The following is a 17,775-nucleotide window of genomic DNA, read 5'->3' on the forward strand; positions in this document are numbered from 1 at the left end:
TAAGCACAGGAGACCTGATTTACATGGTTATGGCATTCGCATGTCACTAAGCCCCAGTATCAAGTGGATGTGCAATCAGAATAATTACAATCATACAGTGACAGTTCCACTCTACGAGTCTGAGTTCCATTACTGCTTGAGTTGTGTTTGAGGTCATGGCCAGCAGCAGCAACCATACGCCAACTGAAACCAACAGGGAATTCCATCACTGGAGTGTAGTACCTAGAGATGATGTACCTAAAAACCACATAGATCATAGATAGATATAGGCAGAAATCTCAGGGCAGTAGTTCTGGTGGCTGGAGACAGAGCAGAAATGTTCCTGGACAAGAAAATACAGGTGAAACATCCAACAAAGAAACTGAAATTGCTGAGGTAGAGGTGGAGATCATAGCAGACAGACAAAAATCAGTGCTACGGGTCCAGAAAAACTGATCATATTCTAAAAATGACTGTGAAAGAAAGATAAATCTCAGTGCTAATACACTCCGTGTCTGTAACTAAAACATGGGAGAGATGGACAAAACATAGACCCCTACTCCAAACACAGAACAACTTCTTCAGTCTGCTACTCTGTCTGCTTTGCCCACTAGCGAAGGTATGTCTACACCCCAAAACTACATACTCCAAAATGTGCAGTCTCCAGTTGTCTGGCCCTTGTTTGATACCAAACCTGGGTTGTGCGTGGATGTGACTGTGAGTGTGTCATCCTATGCACTCATTCTAGGGTCAAAAGACATTACTTGTCTCCTTCAATGAGTACTGGCACCATATTATCAGTACTTGAATTTGTAAATAAAAGTGGTGGTATACCTGTCACCAACACCTGTGATATGATCACTCTGAAGACTTTTTTGTTTTGTTTTCTACAACCCCAGACCATGGTCAGCCTGAAGATTCACCACCAACATGGGCTTAAAAAGTTCTTTTTTTCCAACCAGGGTAATGCAATGTATTATATTGTCAATGAATACATATAATTTTCTAACCATAAGAGCTTAATCGTGGATGATGAACTGCAAAATGAGCAAGGTTGTTACACTCCAGCACAACGTACATGTGGTTTTGGATGGTACAAGTAAGATTAGTACTAGGCATGGTCCTTGCCACTGAGTGAATGTAAGTCTCAAGCACTCTACATGCCTGCTCCCTTATGCTTGAGAGTTTAAAAGGGCATGTGATTGCTGTAATAGGGGCAAGCCTGAGAAGATACAAACTCCTGCAGGATCATTATGATGCTAATGAGACATTTAGCTTTAAACTCCCTTCTCAGGCCATTCTCTTGATTCTCGGCAGGAGTAACTTGGCAGGCATATAGTATCAGGCAGGGCCGCTCAGAGGATTCAGGGGTCCTGGGGCAAAGTGGGGGAGCTGCGGCGCTTGTACTCACCCGGCAGTCCGGGTCTTCGGCAGCATTTCGGCAGTGGTGGGCCCTTCAGTCGCTCAGCATCTTTGGCAGCACTGAAGGGTGCCCCTCAGCCGAAATGCCGCCAAAGACCTGGACCACCACCAGGCCAGGGCTCGCGGGGGCCCTGTGGGGCCCAAGGCAAATTGCACCACTTGCCCCCCCACTCTGGGCAGCCCTGGTGTCAGGTATCAGATGAGGATCCACTGCTAGAAGGAAGAGGGCGTGATGTCAAAGGTCTGTGATGCCCACTTGAATAAATGTCAGTATGCCACTTTCCATTATTAATCATCTATTATTTACTTCCAGTAAACAATGTGTTTAGCACTGTACAAAACACAGAAGGAAACATAGCCACTGCCTCACATAACCTACTCTCCAAAAAGACTAAGTAAGCTTAGATGAAGGGGAGCAATATACAAGTGACTGGCCATATCCTTATGATGATGGTCTATAATAATAAGTATAATAAAAAAATAATAATAAACCTCCAGCTACCCTCCAACCTCTCCATAATCAATTTCATACAATTGTCCTATTAGTGGTGAGTCTTTAGAAGGAACTCGAATCTGGAAAGCACTGTAGCCTTGCATTCCAGCCCAGGAAGGGTAGGACATAGCATGGCATGTTTACTCTACTGAAGCTGCCATGTGTCAAAGCACATAATGGGTGTGCTACCAACCATACAGCAGGAAAGCCCACCTAAAGGGCAGTGTGTCATACTATTGGTGACCTTAGGTCTTTGTGATCTACGTGGTCACTTAGCACCTTGCTGTTCCAGGAACTCTGCGCACATCTGACACCATCCAGCTCACATTTAAACCTGTCAGTATGTGGCTGAAGCAATCAAAATGAGTGACAAGTGACCAGAACATGGAATACCTACATTTTGTTACATGTAATATCATCGATGATAGATTATAATGGCCTTTAATGATAATACCTACTTTAAGTATTTTACTCAGTGTGTGAATTAAATTAACCATTAAAAAGGAAAACTGGACACTAATTCCATCATGCAACTGTAAGAAACTCTCCCACGGATCAAACCTGGGACCTCAAGATCTTGATGCAGACCACCAACATTTGAGCTAAAGGAGCAGTGTTATTTCCTAGGGAGAACCAACCATGAAAGGGTTTGCAACATATTTTGCCAGTGGGATACTTAACAATTTGCTAGACAGCAGCAGACTGTTGAGGATCAAGGCTCCTAAGTGGTGTTTCTGACTCTGGGAACGGAAGGCGGTTGCGTGGTTAGAACAGTGGCCAGACATAGATTTGGCACCATGCAGTCTGAAAGAAGTTGAGGATGAGACAAATTCTATTCCCAGCTCTGCCTCATGAGACAGTCTGCAAGGTCTCACTTTACTTTTTAGTAAAATGGGAGTGAAGGGTATTTTATTGTCTTCCATCTGAACAATCTAAGACCTTGCTCAATAATGAGGGCTATGGAGTACACAGAAACAAACTAGAGTCAAAGTTGGGACCAGAACTCATGGTTTCCTGGCTCCCAGCAAAGTCCACTCTCCCCTGTGCTAAAAGGTCTTTGTCCTTGCCTTTTCCCCCTTCCCTCATGTGTATCTGCAGAACACTGCCTGACTTGGTGGAGCAAAGCATGAATTAGCTGAAACACAAAAGTCCTGCAAAATCCACTCCACTTGAGAGCTATCCTTGATTGCTTGCCCAACTCTAGCATCAAAAGGCTGGCACAGCCATTACATTCCTTACTGCCTGCCAAAACGCTTTCCCCTGCTCTTCACGTGGCAAATGCATTGTGGTTCTGCCTCTTGGCTTGCCTTCCAGCCAGCGTGTTTATCCAGCAGCCTTTTCACTTATTCCTGTCAAGTGCAGGCATCGTACAAAGCTGCTGGGGCAAGCTGATCAGCTGGTATGGCAGGAGCTTCTCTGTCATGCCAGGGAACTACACAAGGGGTGTAGTCTTCTGGCACTCCAGGAGACTGTACCTGTGCCAGATGAAGGAAGTGAGCCAACTACAGTAGATGGCAGAATAATCCTCTAGTGCTGTCAGAGAGAGGTCCAGCAAGTTAATTTCCTCATCACCATGTTGAAGTCAGACAAACATCAGAATCCAGCTGCCTTGCCTGCCTGCTTTGGTCCTCACTGACTCTCTCTCAATCACCCCCCATGAAAGGCTAAGATAACAGTCCCTGTCCCCCCTCCCCACCCCGTAACAAAAACATTTTTGATACAGCCTCATTGCCAAAAGACTAGGTTGTTGCTACCTGAATTGTAGGTTGTAAACCGGGGATCTCAAACATGCAGCCCGCAGACTTATTTGCTGAGGACCCGCCAAGCTCCCTACGCCCCCTTGAGTTATTTCCTGCAGCTGCCAAGCTCCTCTCACCTGCCGCCCCTCTCTCCGTCCACCACATCCCCACTCCTCTGCCTACCTCCAGTTGCTTCCTGCTGCCAAACAGCTATTTGGTAGTGCTTAGTGCTTTTCAGGAGGGTGGGGGGAGGAGCGGGGAACCATGCGCTCAGGGGAGGAGGCGGAGAAGAAGCGGGACCAGGGTGGGGATTTGGGAAAGAGGTTGAAATAGGGGCAGGGAGGGGGTGGAGTTGGGGCAAGGACTTTGGGGAAGGGGCTGGAATGGGAGCAGGGAAGGGGTGGGAAGAGGCAGGGCAGGGGCGGGGCCTCATGGAAGGGATGGAGCGGGGGCGGGGATAAAGGGGGGCGCTTTTGTATCTTTATATGAAAAGGTGTCAGTGATGCAGTCCTCGGGCCAATTACTAGTCCTCATGTGGCTCTCGTGATGATTTGAGTTTGAGATCCCCGTTGCAAACCTTCACCACACACAGTCTCTGATGTCAGTTGTCTTACCTGAGAGACGCCATGCCTACTCTAAAAAATAAATGGAGATTTTTCTGCCAATGGAGCCTTGCAACAGGCTGGAAGAGGTCAGGGAAGAGCCACTGCCTGGGCAGCCAGCCTTGGAAGTGGGGTTCATGTAGAGGTGGACGGACATATTCTCAAGAGAGGAGAGCATAAGATGGGGCCCCGTGCTTTTTATTTCATGTAAGACTCTATTGCCAGTTTGCATGATATCCATGAGTAATTCCACATGAGATGTGGGATAGATGCTGAGATGAAGTAGGAATGTTCTTAATGTTTTCTTTGAATATTGAGTGGGAAGTATGGACCTGGGAAGGTTGCAGGGGAGTTTTGCTGGAACTGTCTGCATTGGGGATAGGAGACTTTCCTTGAGGGAGGATACCTGAGCACATAACATGAGAACCCAGGAGGGGGGTTGGAGCCAGGTGACACCTTTGCCTGGAAACTGGACAAAGGGTGGGGGAGGAGCTGGGGGAAGGCTGAGTGAGACAGCTGGAGGGAGTCTCAGTTTGGAGCTGGCTGAGAAAATGGAGGGCAGCCCAGATGGGGCTCTGGCCCCCCAAGATGGACCTAACTGAGGGGGTCCTGTTGTCTGTACCTGCAAGACCTGTCTTGGACTGTGTTCCTGTCGTCTAATAAACCTTCTGCTTTACTGGCTGGCAGACAGTCACAGTGAATCACAGGAAGCCAGGAGTGCAGGGCCTTATCTCCCTCAAATTCCATGATAGATGCCAGTCAAGACAACACACATATGCAGTATTGCCAACTCCAATAATTAAAAAAAAAAAAGATCAATGAGATTGGCCCAAAAAAGGATTAAATGTTCTTGAGCTATCTTCTGGTTTTTTAAATTCTCCTTCTCCCCATGTGTGAGAAAATTAGTATCACAAATTTAGAGGGGGGAAAGATAGCTCACTGGTTTGAGCACTGGCCTGCTAAACCCAGGGTTCAATCCTTGAGTGGGCCATTTAGGGATCTGGGGCAAAAATCTGTCTGGGAATTAGTCCTACTTTGAGCAGAGGGGTTGGACTAGAACACCTCCTGAGGTCCCTTCCAACCCTGACATTCTATGATTGAATAATCTTAGGCCAAGCCCCAAATCAATTAACTTTGTGCCCTCCAGCCCTCACATTTACACAAGCAAACTGAATTCTTTTGAGGGCTTGACTCTGCTGCCTTAATTTTCTTTTAACATAGATTTTGTTAAAAATATAATATACACACTGCAAGCTTGCTATCACCTTCCAGCTTTACTTCTTGTCATCTAACAGCAGCCAGATCTATCAGACAACCCTGCACAGCATTCCCTGCTTATTCTCTCCATGGATATATGATAAACTCGTGTTCAGTCAGTAACTGCGGTCCAAGGGGAAGGGAAGAAAAATAGGGAGCATAAATTGGACTGATTGTGTTGGATAAGGGTATGTGGACTGATCATGCAGGGTTCATTTAATAGTGTTGCCAACCAGTGTTCAGCACACTCACTGAGCTAGGACATTGGCTGCATGCCCAGGCTTAGGGAGAGGTTTAGAAATATGGTGCCGACTGCTTGTGTGTTTGCAGGGAGTGTTTTAAGTATAATCTTGTGAAATAAAATATGGCAACAAATGGCATTTGCAATGGGGGTACAATGACGATTGTACATTGTATATTCTGGTATGTGAATATCTCATGTCTACTGAGAAGAACTTGTGTAGGAAAGGGCAAATGATGGATTTTTTGGTTCACTGGCAATGCCTTTTTTAGAAAAAAATTGGTACCTGCTGAACCAAAAATGAAGTTTTTTGAAATTTTCAGTGAAAAAGTTGAAAAAGATATTAGTTTCAGGTCAAACAAAACCTTTTCTTTCAACAAAATTAAAACCTCTTATTTTAATTCTGCCTTTTTTTAATGTGTAATTTTATTTTTAAAATCCCAATAAAAAGAAGCTTTGAAACTAAGTCATTTCAAACCAAGAAAGTCAAAACGTTTAAGTCTAGAAAATGTCAAAACAAAAAATTTTGACTTCTTTGGCATTTCTTTCCCCCACAACAGAAAAAAAAATGGCAAAAATTGACATGAATTTGCAAAACATTTAGGTGCTGCCGAAGGTGCTTTTTTCATCAAAAAAGTTTTGTGCAAAAAATTTCATCTAGCTCTACTCCTGGAATGTTGGGAGAATATCATCCATCCTGTGAAGCATAATCCCACCACAAGATTCCACACAAGTTCCTGTGATGGAAGAAGTTTCAGATGCACAGGGCATGTATGGAGATTTGCAGACTATCACATGGATTACACACACATACTCAAACCCTCATGCTATGGAGCTGCAGTCATACCAGATACAGTACCCTTGCAAGCTATTGAGAAACAGGTGCTACCTATTCCTAATTTATGTGTCAAATATTGATTGTCAATATCGGTGGGGGGAGAGGATTGTGGAAATGTAACCTTAGTTAAAACTTCTTTGCAACTGCTGTTGCTAAAATCACCCTATTACTCTACACCAGTAATCCCATTGCTTAGTTAGTGTGAATGAGGAAATGCAGGCCATATGCCTTGCTTGCTTTTGATGCTAGATAAATAATTTGTACATGATACTTGTCGCAATGGTGCTGTTATAACGAAGATCTCAGTTATAGCTCCTGGCCTTTCTCTGATGTAAAGGTAGTACCAGATCCATGACTGCTCAATAACTACAGCTGGGTTTTTTATGTCTTATTTATTTGCAGTACACCCACTCTGTGTTAGGGGCTTTCTAAATGGATAAGGACAGTCCCTCCTCCAATCTAATGGATGTGTTCCTGTTGTGGCAAACAAGTTTGTGTGATCCAGATACAGTCACATGGACTATTGCTGGCACACCTTACTGTGATCAGGATCTAGGCCAGGCGTAGGCAACCTATGGCACGTGTGCCGAAGGTGGCAAGCGAGCTGATTTTCAGTGGCACTCACACTGCCCAGGTCCTGGCCACCAGTCCGGAGAGCTCTGCATTTTAATTTAATTTTAAAATGAAGCTTCTTAAACATTTTAAAACCCTTATTTACTTTACATATATAACTAAACTATTGTTGTATTACAGACTTATAGAAAGAGACCTTCTAAAAATGTTAAAATGTATTACTGGCGCGCGAAACTTAAATTAGAGTGAATAAATTAAGACTTGGCACACAACTTCTGAAAGGTTGCCAAGCCCTGATCTAGGCATTGCAATCAATTTGTACTAGAGCCATGAGATGGCTAAGTTGGTGATTGCTTATGAAAATAATTAGTGTCCTTGATGGTATGTTATCACTTACATGGGGGCTGTAGTCATGCTGATCTCACACACAGCAGGAGCAATGGGAACAGCATACAACTGACATGCCAGTACCCGGTTTTTAAAATGGGTAGCAGATAACAGTCTACATAATAATACTATCACACACCAGAGAATACCATAGCTTTCCTGGTATCTAACACTGCTTGGGGCTTGAATAAGTGCTAGTCCACTGAGAATGAGCCCAGATAAAACTGTAAATCAATAGTTTGTCCCATACTTGCAGTTTGGTTAGCTATTGTATACTTGTATAGTTTCTTTAATTTCAAAGCACGTTACAAACTACATTATACAATATAGATACAATTTCTGGGGGAAGAATGGTGAAAATTAAATGGCATATATAGGGTGGAAACATTTTGCTCACTTTTACTGGGATAAACCTCTATTCTTTTTTAAAGAATCACGGGATCTTGAAATGGCCACAGTGAACAGGTTAATGTCTTAAGCAAAAGGCAATGAATACATGTCCTGCCTAGTTTATGTTGTAATCTCACCTGTTTGTCAAATCCATATTTTAGACTTATTTAAGACTTAATCTCTTCTGAGCAGGGATTCATTTTAGATATTTTCACTGAAGTACGTAGCATACTGGCAAGGAATATAAATGATTAACTTCAGCCAGAAGTTGCAGGGTGCAAATTAAATCCTTTTGGAGGATACTTTTCATCTTTCTAGATTTGAAGGGTCCTATTTTGGGGCAGTTGTACTAATTTAATTGGAATAAAGAGGTCCCAAAAGTCAAAGGTGTTAACAAGACCGCGTCACTGTCCAACATTCAAAAATTTAAACAAGGTTCAGGTTTTGGTATGCAGAGATGTCAGCCTGCTTAGTACCATGGCAAACACACCATTAATAATCCTTTTAACCTTTTAATAAAGATGCAGAAAAGAAGAAAAAACAGTTAATACTTTACATTTGAAATGTTTAAGTATGGCTATCATTTTAACATCATCTTATGTTTCCTTTCCCTTTAGCTGGAGGGAGTTTTTGAAGGAAAATCCCTTGTTTGTCTTTTAGATGGCACCAAAGACACCAGTCTTTTTTGGGGAAAAAGAAGTTAGCTGAGACAGGCTGGAGCTGCTGTTCTTACCACTGTTGTTAAAGCCTGATCCCATTTTCTAAGACGACAAACCAAGATAAACACATACAAAAAAGAACAACAAAGACAGAAAATGACTCTTCCGTCTCTGGTGTTGCCTCTTGAAATCTCACTGCTGGAAAAAAAACACAAGCACATCACAAGGTTTTATCAGTCGCTTTGAGCCCTGGCAAACTTGTAACACTGTCAGGCTGTTTAGGGGATTGCAGGAAAGGAATAGGAAAGAGAAGACGTAAGGCTGGGAATGAGAAGAACACAAAAAAAGGGACAGGGAGGAATGTGTGTGAGACAAGGCCTCAGATCACAGGTGGTATTTGGGATTTAGATGGAGCTGCTAGAGGTGATATCATTTGGTTCCCTCTTTCTAACCCATTATGGTCAGGACATTTCTCAGGATCAGGAGATGGTGAGGGTGGCAGCCATGGTGGTGAAGCTCACTCCAGTAGCTAATATTTCTCCCTAAAGTCTTTTTCTTTAAGGACCCCAAAAGGGAGTGGTGGGTGGAATGGCCCATCCCTCTTTTCTCCACCAATTAAGTTTAATTTCTGACACAGCAATTTTGGTTCACTGATTTTTTTGGTCTTACACGGTCTTGTTTACCAAGCACGATGTTAACACAGTCCTTGAGTTACATCACTAGGCTTCTTTGTTTGGACTAATTCAGTCTCTCTGTCTCCCTCTTTTGCAACTTTTCCTGTCAACACTTGCTGTTTTAGGTTATTGTGACACTTTGTGAGCTCAACTGTGAAAACTGAGTAAAATTGTAGGCTTAGTTATTACAACAGGCCCTATTCAAATAGGGGTGGTTGATGTTCTGAAATAACAAAGCCAATCAGAAGACAGGACACAGAATTAAATGTTAAGGAAAAAAATAATTAATAATGGTAGATTTTGCACTGAAAGCAGCAAAAATTAAGTGTTATGGAAACTAATGCTATAGAAAAAGGATAACGAAGGGTAGTGATAAGAGAGAAGGTTAAGGTTATGGTAAGATCTCATATGAAAGAACCCAAGGTGTAATGTTTTATACTCCTGTATAATAGGTAACATTTTAAACGCAAATCCTGCACTTACTTCCATGCTTTAACTTTATACATTAAAGTCAGTGGGACTACTCACAGAGTGTAAAAATAAGCACATCTGCGTCTTCCCAAGATCAGGGTCTTAGTTTGGAAAAGACTTATTTCTGCACAGTTCTGTGTATAATTTTTCACAGTTCTGTGATTATCATTGTTCTTTTAGTATTTTATATTGTTTTCAACTGTTATTGTTGATATCTGAAGACGAGTGTTTCACAGCTGAAATGGAAAGACAAGATTCTGGATTTTCTCTTTTGTAGAGCTTACCTACACAATACTGTGTCATTATGTGGCTCAGTAAAGGGTTTTTGATTTATAAACATAACATATTTGTGATTTCAAGATCATCCCATACCCATTCTATTTTGCTGAGAGCAAATGATGATGTCATCAGCCATTGTTGAAACAACTTCTCATTTTGGATGTGGTCACAGGAAGATTAATGTATAAATTGTACTTAGCTTGAAAAACAGTGCATTCTCTGAGGGGAGTGAGGTGCTTTTAATAATGACATCAACTTGATATAATTTTGCCTCTTTAAAAAAATTATTAACTGTTCTACTGCCTATAGACGTATGACAAATGGCTAGTGCCTATATATGCTCCTATGGACATAGTCTGACCTGAACATGTTTCTTCTGAAATGAGGAGCAAAGTTCCAAGTCACAAAATGAGAGATAATCTTACATTGCCTGACAAATCAGAGGTAAATATATTAGGAAGGATACCACCTGAAAACAAAATCTAGGTTTTACCTCCCAAACAGTGGGACTGACTTGAGTCCATTGCTCAAAAGGACATTACACAGGAGGAGACGCTAGAAATATATATACATTCATACAATAAGGCAAGCAAACAAGTGCTTGTATCAAGAAATAATTAAAATTTGCCACAAACTAACCTCCAAAGAGTCTAACCTATTTTTATCAATTGTCAGTTAATTTTAAAAGGATATACTGCAATACTTGCAGGGATAACACATTTTTCTAATATCTGGCATTTAAAAAAAAAAGCACACGGTCATTTTCTCAGCTGAATTGAGGAACTGCCATATGGATGAGTTAATCTGTAAGCCCTTCATCTGTCTGCCAGTAGGTTTTTCTTGGCTTGCAATCACAGCATTTGAGGGTGTATATTAAATCCCTGGTTGGGAACATTGCCATAATTTTGTGCTTTCAGAACACTGCCTTATCCCGTACACAGAGGGCCATATACTCTTACGCTTGAGGGTCAACTTGATTAAACCTTGACTCACTGAATGCTCTAAAAACCACAACTACACAACTGAAACACAGAAGTCCAGCAAAGACTGCATAATGAATATTAACAGATCCATTTATATTAATTTACATTTCAAACAAATTCATTCACATCTATCGTTTACAACATTACATGTAATGTATAATTTTATTTTATTTTTTATTTATTTTTTACAAGATTTACCATACAGATCACAATGTGGTTGTGTGTGCAATAAGCTTGGATTTAATTCAAGAGAGACCTGGTTAATAAGCGGAGTTCACAACATTGGACTTTAGTCATCTTGATTGGGTGACGCTCCCCTTTCATAATTACTTCCATCTTTAGCTCCAAAACATGTCACATTATTTGCTGAATTTCACAGCAGCATTACTAAAAGTGTTTACTTTAACGTCGTACACTGACCTTTCACTGACGTCAAGTTCATGAACAGGCTCCAGGAACCTGCAAAGTTGAAGAACATGCTGAGTTATGGTTCTTGTGCATTTCCTACTGCAATCAATTCCTTCATAGTGGCACGTTTCTAATAAAAGAAATAGCATCGCATCACCACTGTTCATTTTGAAACTTTTCAATCAGTGGAGACAGTTTTTCAGATTGCTTGAACTTGTGCCATTTATCAGAAAGGAGAAACTTAAGTGAGAATGCAAACTTGGTCCTTTTAAACAGGTGCAAATTTAAGAGCAAGTGCTAGTCTGAAAATATTTTATTTCTATGTTCACAAACGTGCCTGATTTATCTCATACGCTCCAGAAAGTGGCTTTTTGTCCATTTGCCACAGCGCTGAGTTACCTTACTAGGAAGTTCACCTTGGTATACTCCTGGATCATACTCTTTTCCAACTGTAACCCCCTTACAAAAATCTGAGTGACTAAGTGGACTTAAACTTCTCTTGCAGCAGAGATTAATTTAAAGCTGGTGCAATTAAGACTGTGGCCCAAAGGAGTCTGTGGGCACAATGCACAGCAATTTTACAAATTAATGGTCTCTGCAAATATTCTTTTTTTAACTTTAAAAATGTCCTCAGTTACACCTGCTAACAACTGCTTCATCCCAACTCATGCTACTAGAAAACAACAAAACCAAACCAGAAACAGTTCAAAAGCAAAACTGTTAGCAATAACTCTACATTTTTTTGTCTATGTATAGTGTATAGGAATCAAGTAATATACCTTTAAATAGTTTGGGATCCCTCTAGTCAGCCTCTGTCTCTTATTGCCAAAGCCCGCAGATCCTAACAGAACAATATCATATATAGGTAGCTAGGCTTTTGTAGGTTTGGATGTTTATATATAGTTAGCAAACAATTATTTGGAATCCATGTGGTTTCCTCATAGTACTAACACTGTGTATAGACAATAAAGACAGAACTTTATGCTTCATTAGGGTGACCAGATAGCAAGTGTGAAAAATTGGGATAGGGAGTAATAGGAGCCTATATAAGAAAAAGACCCAAAAATCAGGACTGCCCCTATAAAATCGGGACATCTGGTCACCCTGTGCCTAATGAAAACAGTAAGTATCTTTGTCTGCCTTTGTATGGTTGCACATTCCTGCTAGGAAATAGGGCTCCTCACACAGTCCACTTCCAGAAGAACCATCTCTGCTTTGGCTCTCTGTACCTAGTGCATACTGGACTTTTCCACTGCTAGCCATCAAACACTGTAGGCCAGACTCTGGTCTCAGCTACACCAATGCAGCCCATTGATGTTGCCCATAGGCAGCACTGCTGAGCTTACAGATAATTGCTGAGGAAATGCAGGTATTGCTTAGGGGATGACAATTTCTTCAGTTCCCTGCTGACATCCTGAAAGATTCTAGTCATTCTCACCACCTCCATCTTCTTTTCGTTAAACAAACCATTATTTTACCGTGGCTAAACCAATACTTCAGTTGCAAAAGAGATACTAGATGTAAGTGCACTGTTTGCACATCCTCAGTACATCTGTTTTTCAGTCTTTCCAAAGTGGCCCACCACGTGCCATTGGCAATAGCTACAGGATGCCTGTAGCGTATTGAAGACTGCACTGGAATTGCAAGCTATCAGTTTAAGAGTGGGAGGGTGGGCTTCCTTGGTACTGCTTGCAAGCTAAGGGGCTCTGTAGTGAAGCATGCAATCTGGGAGCAGCAGTCAGTCTAGAACAAGGTGGAGTGATTTGTGCTTCTCTGGTTTATCCCTTTCTGGTTTTGGTTATTGTGTATTATCTTCTGGATTCTAAGAAACAGGGCTTGTCCACCGGGTGCATTAGTGTGGACCAGCTGGGCAGTAAATTCTAGCATGCACCAATGTGTGGCAGACTAACCATCCGTGTGAATCCTGCTTGTGCTCACTAAAAGCTCCCTAGTGCACATTGATGTAGTACTGTTTGGACAATGTCAACACACACTAGAGAAAACTTTTAGTGCATGCCACCAGGGTCCACAAGGACTTTTAGTGTGCATCAGCATGCCACACACTAGAAATCACACCAGGCTGGCGTGCACTAATGCACCACATAGATGAGCCCTAAAGTAGAGTTACATCGTAACCTTCCAGAAAGAGTATTCTATATTTTTATCTAACTTCTCTGTTGCATGCCATGAACATGCCCTCCAGCATAAATGACCTATAACTGCATGCTAGATATGCCAACAAGTATGAAAACACACACAAAAAAACAGTGTCCCATAGCAAGGCCTCAGAACAATCACTATCCAAGCAGATAAAGCAGCAGTCTCAATTACAGAAGCCACAGCAGCTGAAAGAATGTGGAAAACCCATATAACAATGGTCCAGACCAGCACACCACCCAAGAGTACAGAGCACAACAGCACCAATCTCATGGGTATGGAAAGAATTGGAGTTCATAGATTTTATAGCTGGAAGGGACCACGGGATCATCCAGTCTGCCTTGCCACATAGCACAGGCCTTAGAACCTCACATGGCAGTTCTGACATCAAGTGTATCATCATTTTGTACCTTCTCTGGGATTAAACCCAGGATCTCTAGCCCCATCTACCAGAAAAAACCCCTTGCACCACTGAGCCATGGCACACTGTGCAACCTCATCACCATCTCTCCCCTGCCTGCCTCCAGCTCTATGCTAGACACTATTTTCAAACACATATGTCACTCCCAGGGCTCCTTTTATATCACACTGCAAGTTAGGGCTGCTCAGAATTAACCCTAACTTGAGGAGCGCTTTGTCCTGTATTTTTCAGTCAGTTTGCATTTACGCAGCACCTTTCCTCCAAGGAACACAAAGCACTTTACAAACATTAACAAATTACACCTCACCACACCCCACACTTAGGAGGGCAGTATTACTATCCCAAACGATGCTGCTCCCCACTGTACTCTACCCCACACCACAGTTAAGCAGTGTGTTGTTACTGTGTGGCTCTAATTATTATTATACAAGGTTGCCTTTTGGGGTTGAATGCTTGTGGCATTCACATCCTTACTCAAGATTTACTGCTGCCTTTTAGGTTACCTTTAAACGTGCTTCTCCTGTCTGCTGCTTACCAGAAGGAAGCACATGACCTCAGGATAGTTATGTGCAACAGAGATTACAAAGTGAAAGCCCTACAGAGGGATTTGCGAGATTATATGAGCTGCCAAAAAAATAGAGGTTATAACATAACCTCCTGCATTTTCCCGCAGAAAAGATTCTTACTTAAAAACTGCACTTTTCAGCAGTTACCACATATGGTAAAGCTCTGTGTACAGCATTGCTTAGCAATTTCCACACTTCTTACTCTTTGTTATGAAAATAGACCTACACTACAACATCTCCAATATCAGAGTCAAAATGGAAACAAGAGAAACGTGTTCTGTTAAATAACCATTTACCTCAACAATTGATGAGAACTAGCATATAAAATAATGACATGGAAAATGGAATGTTACTTTTTTAGGAGTACAGGATGCTTTAATGCTTGTACTATCAATTCTACACAGCAGCAATATCTTGTAAACTCTTTAGAGCAGGGACTCTCTCTACCACGTTTGTTCAGGCCTAGCACAATGGAGCCCTGACCCAGGCCTGTGATCTCTAGGCACTATTATAATAATTTACTCCTGGTGGAATTCTGCACCACTGCGCAATGCAAAATTTTGTAGAAATTAATGTTGGATATGATCAGGGGGAGGGAGGGCGCAGAGAAGTGGGAACTGGGCTGTCATAGGGGTTTCTTTAACACTCTACTCCTGGGGTAATTTGTGTGTGTGTTTTTATTGTTATACATATACTTGCTGACAGGTATTTTGAAATAAATTACCAAAATAATTGAAACTGGCATGATTATTATTATTATGACAGATAAAATTCTTAGACTTTTGCAGAATTTTAAAATATTGTATGCAGAATTTTTAATTTTTTGGTGCAGAATTCCCTCAAGTGTATAGAATATAATAAAAATATGGAAATTATTTAAATCCCTGCAAATCAATTCCCTGTGATTTAGTAGCAGCTTTGAAAAGGCATCTAGACTGAAGAAACAAATTGCTTGTGTCAATTCAGCAAACTCCAGTGTCAGCACTAAAGTACAGAGAAGTTCACATATGATTCCACAGGGAATTTGAAATGAACAAAAATAAATCCCAACCCAGTGGTTGCACTCAGTATTCCCATTAGACCAGATTATTCTAGGAAATTTGCCATGATCAATGCAAGAAAAGGTAAAGGTCTGTGCAGAGCTTGGGATATGTTACACACCAATCTAAGCATAGTACATGGTATCTTAACGCACACACAGTATACCATCACCAGTATTCGAGGAACAGAGGATGCTGATGCAGAGGATACTGAAACATTGGGCCTATGTCTTTTCTTTCACCAGCTTTTCAAATGTTATTTCAGATTTACACTCATGGAAGACAATAGTATCAGGCCAACTCCTTTCTCAACTCCAACTTCAGGGAAACTGTTGGCATCTAGAAATTAATTACAATGATCCAGATGGTGCACAGTATTAATTAAGGAAGAGAAAAACAAGGAAAGGATTAGTTTTGCACAGGGGTTGATGATGAGTGTTTAATTCCTTGCCAGTGGAGAGGTTCTAGAAGGCTGTACTGGGAAAGGGGCCCAGGCAGGACTGGTGTTAGGGAAAATGGCACCCTTGGCGAACTTGCATTTTGGTGCCCCCGGCCTCCTAGGCATGGTGCCCCCCATTGCCCCTGGCCCCCATGGGCTCCCCAGGCTCCCCTCCTTCCCTTCACCCTAAAAGCCTGCTCCGCCTCCAGCAGCCCTAATCCCTGCACCCCCTTCACTCCTAACCCCTGCAACCCCCTCCTGCACTCATGTGAGGAAACTGACCTGGATGCATGAAGCAGCTGGCATTGCTACTCCTTGCCCCGCACATCCCTTGGGAGCTGGAAGGGAGGGGCATGGGAGCGAGGAGCAACATCAGGGCTCATTGCATCCAGGCCACTTTCCCACCTGGGCTGTGTAAGCAGAGGGAATGAGAGCAGCAGCTCCTGATGCCTCACAGCACAGCCCAGGTGGGGAAAGTGACGGGATGCAGGGATCCCGTGTGTGTGTGTGTAGGGGGGGATTGTGTGAGGGAGACTGTGCGTGTGAGTGTGTATGTGTGGGTAAGAACAGCTAACAAACGCCAAAGCTGGCCACACCAGCCAGGTGCTGCTTCCACTAAAAGGGAACCATCACACCATCTCATCTGTCACATTTCTCATATGAGCTACCAGGGCTTAAATTAAATTTTTGTATGAAAGTGAGACGAATTTAAGAATTGTTTACAACATTTTAAAAATAAAAAATATCAAAACAACTTTAATACATTTTATTTACAGTGTCATTATTCACACTAGTCTTGCTATAGGATCAGGACCAGCTGTGCCCCCAAAAGACCAGATCAACCCTCCAAATTGGACCAGATCCACATCCCTCCCCAGACCGAAATGGATCCAACCCACATCCCTCCCCAGTCTGAACCCCCTGAACTGGACCCGACCCACATCCCTCCCCAGACCGAACCGACCCAGACCCGTATGCTTCCCCAGACCGAACAGACCCACATCCCTCCCTAGACTGAACTGGACCAGGCGCATCCCTCCCCAGACCAGGGGTGCTGGTGCGGGGGATGGGGCAGGGGGCACTGGGTCTCCCCTGGGGTGCTGGTGAGGGGGTGGGGGAGGGGGCACTGGGTTTTCCGCTGAGGTAGGGGCAAAGGGACTTCAGTTGCTCCATGGGGCCTGAGCCAAGGTGGCTTACTTGAAGCACGGAGCACCCACTGGTCAGGTGTCCATCCACTGGGTGCCGGTGCTGCCTCCTGCCCAACATGGTCCAGGACCTCCAAATCCCTGTGGTGTGCATTCGAATAATGGGGGGCTGTGGTGGGCACACAGGGTGGGGAGAGGAGCTGCTTGCTCAGCACCCTTCCACCAGTGCTGCCCCAGGCCCGGGGGGGACCCAAGAGCCCCCCATGGAGGCAGGGGCCACGGCCTGGAGAAGCCCAGTTGTCCGCAGCGTGCAGCAGCCAGAAACCCCGAGGCCTGCCACTGAGCCTCCACCCCCCCCTCCGCTCGCTCCACCAAGTGGTACAAGCCTCTGGGGGGAGGAGGTGGGGCCAGAGCAAAGCCTCGGCAGCTGAGGGCTCCTCTTCACCCCCATCACTGGCAGGAGCCCTCAGTTGGCAACCGGCTGGCCAAGAGGAGAAAGAGGGTAGGGGAAGGGCCAGGGAGAAGGTAGCCCTGGGCCCACCAGCCAACAGGAGCTGGGGGAAGGATCCAGCACTGCAGCCACTTGGCCACAGTGGACAAGTGGAGCGCCAG

At 43.3% G+C, this 17,775-nt stretch overlaps 1 long non-coding RNA gene across 1 annotated transcript in view; it reads right to left on the minus strand.

Annotated features, from left to right (window-relative positions):
• The window catches only part of LOC142047356 (uncharacterized), an 87,767-nt gene that overhangs the window by 23,422 nt on the left and 46,570 nt on the right, over window positions 1-17,775 (minus strand). The window contains exon 2 of the long non-coding RNA XR_012656601.1: window positions 11,408-11,446. This is a non-coding gene — a long non-coding RNA (uncharacterized LOC142047356). The remainder of the gene's footprint in view (window positions 1-11,407; window positions 11,447-17,775) is intronic.

The sequence above is a fragment of the Chelonoidis abingdonii genome, chromosome 10, assembly GCF_003597395.2.
Source record: "Chelonoidis abingdonii isolate Lonesome George chromosome 10, CheloAbing_2.0, whole genome shotgun sequence".
NCBI classification, from domain to species: domain Eukaryota; kingdom Metazoa; phylum Chordata; order Testudines; family Testudinidae; genus Chelonoidis; species Chelonoidis abingdonii.